The sequence below is a fragment of the Lolium rigidum genome, chromosome 7 (assembly GCF_022539505.1).
Source record: "Lolium rigidum isolate FL_2022 chromosome 7, APGP_CSIRO_Lrig_0.1, whole genome shotgun sequence".
Taxonomy (NCBI): domain Eukaryota; kingdom Viridiplantae; phylum Streptophyta; class Magnoliopsida; order Poales; family Poaceae; genus Lolium; species Lolium rigidum.
In genome coordinates, this window is record NC_061514.1 from 78,296,072 (window position 1) to 78,301,685 (window position 5,614).

A 5,614-nucleotide genomic window follows, 5' to 3' on the forward strand; every position below is an offset into this window, starting at 1 on the left:
AAGCAGAGTTCCTGGGCAACTCAACACGGCTTAGTGGGCCCTCTTCAGTTTTAGAGCAATTCTAATAGTGTAGCCAGTTGCTGGCTATAAGCCAAGTGCCATGTCATCTATAGCTAACTTAGAGCCAATATATACAATAGTGAGCCACAAAAGTGTAGTACTTTTACCACCTTTTAGTCTCACATAGTGCTAGAAGCACGTGCTAGAGCTGGCTATAAGATAAGAGCCCACTACTCTTCTCTCTCCTAATCTCTCTACTCCAACTAAGCAAATTTATAATATTTTATCTCTTATAGCCAGCGGACTGTACCTTATTGTACTTGCTCTTAGCCTCCAAAGGCATGATCAGGGCTGCGTATATACGAAGAGACACGGGGAAGGCATTTTGACTCGCAATTCTCAAACCCTCGCCGCCGCCGCTCGCCTATACCCTCGTCTCCCGGTTCGATCCCGCCGCCTGCCCATCACCCCCCCAAGTCTCGCAGCCTTTCCCCACGGCGCTTTGGCCTCTCCCATCGCCGCTGCACTTGGTCCCCACCTCACCGCAGAACGCCCGCAATGGCAGCATCGCAACAGCGGCCAACAAAAAGGATAGAATCGAGATGCACCCCAGCGACGGACCGGGCCACGCTCGCATTCCAGATCGTTGGGTACAGTAAGCATAAAGGCATGGGAACCGGCAAATGCATCCAGTCCGCCCCTGCCTCTGTTGGCGGGTACCAATGGTGCATCCGCTATTTCCCTGACGGATCGAAGGAGGAGGTCAAGGACTACGTCTCAGTCTTCATCAAGCTCCTGTGCAAGGGCCCCAAGGTGCGGGCGCTCAACGACTTCAGGTTGGTTAACCATGACAGCGGGCGGTCGTCATCGGTGTATTCCCGCCTGGAATCGCCGAAGGAGTTTAATTCCCTCGACCGAACAAATACATCGGGGTATAGCGATTTCAAGAAGAGGAGCTCGCTCGAGCAGTCACCTTACCTGCGGGGTGACCGTCTCATAATTGAGTGCGATCTCACTGTGCTCCAGGAACCACTAATTGTTGCCAAGACTGTAGAGGTTCAAGTACCACCATCAGACTTGTCAGGTAATTTTGGAAAACTGCTAGAGACAGCGGAGGGAGCAGATGTGGCATTCAAAGTTCAAGGGGAGGTTTTCCGCGCGCATAAGATAGTGCTCGCAGCGCGGTCGCCAGTTTTCAAAGCGGAGCTCTATGGACCGATGAGAGACAAACGGAGACGTAACATACCGGTCCAAGACATGCAGCCCGCTGTTTTCAAGGCGTTGCTTCACTTCATCTACACGGATTCATTGCCTCCCGTGGACGATCTTGATGGGGACGATAACAAAGACATGGTCAAGCACTTACTTGTGGCTGCAGATCGGTATGCGATGGAGAGGATGAAGATCGAATGTGAAGCCATTCTTTGCAAAAGTCTTGATGTCGAGACCGTGGCAACCACGTTAGCTCTAGCTGATCAGCATCACTGCAGCGGCCTCAGAGATGCTTGTGCTGAATTTATCTTGTCTTCAAATAGAATGGATTATGTTTTGGCAAAGCCAGGGGTATGCGCACTTGAAAAGATCATGCCCTGCTGTCTTAGTAGATGTCTTGGAGAGGGCAACAAAGTCTCGCAAAATTTAGTGTGCTCATGCCAGGTTAAATATGGAATAGTTAACTTAGTTGACATATAGCCATCAGCACCTGAGATGAAGTAGTCTGATCCTTCACTTGTCAGTTTCTAGAGATCTTTTGGAGGAGCAATCAGCAACTAAGTATTGCAAATTTCAGTATGCTTATATCGGATTGTTTTGCTAGCTTCCCCATGGTTACAGGATACTACTGATTGGATGTCATCTTATATGTGACTATAAATCTTCATTAGTTCACCAAGTTTGTTTTGAACTTTTTTGTGAACTTCTATTGTTCTCTAATTTATACATGCTCTCTTTGATTTCTTTCTTTTGAAAGGCGTGAAACCTTTGAATTCCTATCCATTACTTCTGAGTTTATATATTTACCACATAGTGAGACATTTGCAGGTGAAGAATAACTGTGATATTACAGTTAGAGAAATTGGTAAGTTCAAAATAGTTTTCATACAGATTGGTTGGACCCACAAAGATGCCATATGAAGGCGCTTATTCACAATGACAATATATGTAGAAGTGGATTTAATAAATGCAATTTGTCTTTCTGTTCATGCATCGCAGTCCTAGGGGTGTTATGGACCTTATGGGAAGGTAAGTGTGAGATCAGGTTCAACAGACATTAGAAGATGCTGAAGGGTGTCAATGCAGCTTGTAAGAAAAAAAAAATATAATTGCTGGTCTTAATGGTATGTCCATGGCTAGTTTGTATATTTCCCAAAAAAATATTTTCTGACGAGAAGATCTGTGCGTTGATATCTTTTAGTAATTTGAGGCAGATGAGAAATTTCAGGTTCGTACCTGAGTCTCTCTTTGTGTACAGATATGTCTTCCAGGTTCATATATTCATGTTATCTCTGGCATGCTACATCTTCACCTAATTGCCTCTCAGGTGATATATTTCTTGCTCACTAATTTCTTGACTACTAGATTGTAAGTTAATTGTTTTGGGGTAGCAGTGTCAATGATGTGTATATGTCTGTATCCTCATGCTTCTATCATTCTTTGTATATTCCATTCGAGGAACTCAACACTTAGGGTACATAAAATGGTTTTGTTGTTTACACAAAATTGTTTCCATATAAAATTAAAATTGCATTATACTGGTTCTATAAGGAACACACATCCACTGATCCACGAAAAGTTTTGTTTCGTGATTAGTTTTATGTAGCAGTAGCACTGTTAGTTAATACCTGTTCTTATGGCACCCATAATTGTTGATACAAAAAAAAAGGCATGGATGGCCATGTGGTCCTTTGATTAGAAGCTAAAATGTTCATAATCTTATTTTCATTAAATAGTAGGGAGAACCATACTGGAAATGTATATTAGTAATGGTATAAATAAAGTACAAAGTAACAAAACATTGTACAGCGAGCCTTCTAACAATTAGGTAAATGGGAGTCCTACTAAAAAAATAGCAAGAATTGAGTCTGTAATTTCCCATCCCAAACCTGGCATCAAACTTCAAGTACACACATCCAAAAGAATTAGCAGTTGTCACCCACTAGCCGGGGAGTGGGACACTTTTTCTGCCACATCCCACGTGCTCTCCCCGGGCATGATCTTCGCCGAAGATCAGTCATGAACCGGCATCAGGCTGTAAGGGTATTTGGGTGGTCGAACGGACACCGGACAGCGGCGCGCGTTCGCGTGTCCGTTTGGGTCGCACGCTGCGCCCAACGCACGGACGCAGCGCATAATCGAATAAATGGAAAAATAAAAGTAAAAATGCAAATTTAAACGAAATTTTATTAAACATACGCCCTATTTTGGGCAAATTTGTACATAGCCCTATTTTGGGCAAATAACTAACAAAAGAAGCCCTCTATATGGACTTTAATTTAAACTACAAACCCTAAGCTAGGGTTTGGTCGCCGCGGTGGCCGCCGGTGCGCCGCCTAGGCCGTGTGGGCGTCGTCAGCGTCGACGACGTCCCCGGGCGGCGAGGCACTGCTGTGGCTCGACCGCGCCGGGGACTCCGGCCACGGAGACAAAAGGGCCTCCTCCCAGGCCGAGTGGGGGTCCGGAGCCACCCGAGGTAGCGGCGGCGCACGGAGCAGCGCCTCCTCCCTGAGGCGCTGCTCCCTCTCCTGCCAGGCGCGGCGCCTGGCCTTCTGGCGCCGCTCCTCCTCCGCGCGGCGCTGAGACTCCTGCCGCCGCTGATGCTCCTCGCGGCGCTACTCCTCCGCGCGGCGCCTGGCCTCCTACCGCCGCGCCGCTTCCTCCTCCTCCCGTCGCGCCTGGCGGGCCTGGGCGTACAGCTCCCAGGCCTCGGCTTCCTCCACCGCCTGCCAGGCCGCTTCCACCATCTGGGAGGTTCGAATGGCCGCCTGGAGGTGCGGCCATTTCTCGTCCTCCTCCGCCGCCGAGATGAGCAGCACGGCGCGGAAGTCGGGGTCCTCCTCGGAGGACTCGGGCTTGGGCTCGAGCAGCGGCGGCGGCGGTTGCGGCAATGCCGCGCCGCCGCGGGCGGCCTCTCCGATGTGGAGGCCGCCGCGGTTACCGCCGGCCCGCAGCGCCGGCGGCGGACGCCGGCTGCTGCTCGCCTCGTCGTCGTTGGCTCCGGGAGCGAACACTCGCTTCGGGGCCATGGCGGCGGTTTCGCTACGGGAGTGGAGTGGGGACTGGAGTGGAGGGCCAGATCCCCTCAAGTCCCCATTTAATAGGCTTCCGGGTCACCGACAGGTGGTCCCAAGGGAGACGAGGCGACAAGCGCCCGGACGCGAGCGGACGCCGCGTGCCATCCGCGGCCACGCAAACCTAGCCCAGATTTGGGCCGGGTTTGCGTCGTTCCGGACGCCGCGGCCGTCCGCTTTTACGGTGCGTCCCCGCGTTGGGCCGAGATTTTGTCCGCCTCGACCCATCCGGACGCGCGGGCGCGGGATGGGTCGCCGCGTTGGAGATGCCCTAAGGGCATTTCCAACCGAGGGACCCAAACGGACGCGTTGGGCCGTCCGTTTTGGCCATTTGGGTGGCCGAGCGGACGCACGGACGGAGCCCCGCGTCCGTGCGTCCGTTTGGGCCGCGCGCTGCGCCCAACGCGGCAGATTTGGGTCGCGGCGCTGTATGGTATGTTTTTCTTGTAAATTCACTAGAAAAACGTAAAATAAATTATAGAAAATATATAAAATAGTTCGAATGCTCAAAATGTATTACACATTACATTGTCCACGTAATCAAGGATGAAGTATTATTCAAATAAAATGAAAAAACGATACAAATGCTCTAGGCTTCCGGATTTCCTTCATCATTGTTGTTTGCAGCATTGTTGCCTACATGCTGCCACATGTGCTCGACCAAATCAGCCTGAAGCTGGTTGTGTACAGCTAGATCTCGAATTTCATGGTGCGCATGAAGAATGTCCTGAAATGATGCCGGACCACCTTGAGGAGTAACCAACTCTCCTTGGCCTTCCCGAGTCATTATCAAAGAGTGAATCATCCCGCTCTACCTCAACAATCATGTTATGCATGATTACACAAGCGGTCATCACCTCCCACAGAGTTTGCACATCCCAGGCTGCGGCGGGGTGTCTCGACGATAGCCCAACGAGCTTGGAGGATGCCAAACGCCCGCTCGACATATTTCCGGGCTGCCTCCTGCTCTTTGGCAAACCTTGCCTCCTGCTCTGAGTTGGGTTTTCGGATTGTCTTCTTGAGTGTAGCTGATACGTCCAATTTGCATCACTATTTTGTATCATAATTTGCTGTTATTCATTGATATATTTCATATTGGGACACAATACTTATGTTATTTCATCTATTTTGCATGTTTCATCATCATTGGAGGATCAAGCACCGGAGCCGAGGATTCTGCTTGGAAAAAGCACCGTCGAACGCAATATTTCGGAAGATCAAGCTGTGGAAGGGAATTTCACGTAAATTCCTATTTTTCCGGATGACGGAGGGAGCCGGAAGGGGAAGAAGAGAGGAGCCCTTGTGGGCCCGGACCATAGGGCGGCGCG

General features: G+C 50.0%; 1 pseudogene; it reads left to right on the top strand.

The window, feature by feature from the left end:
* Positions 1 to 558: 558 nt before the first annotated feature.
* LOC124671572 lies at positions 559 to 1,642 on the top strand (annotated as a pseudogene).
* Positions 1,643 to 5,614: the final 3,972 nt, after the last annotated feature.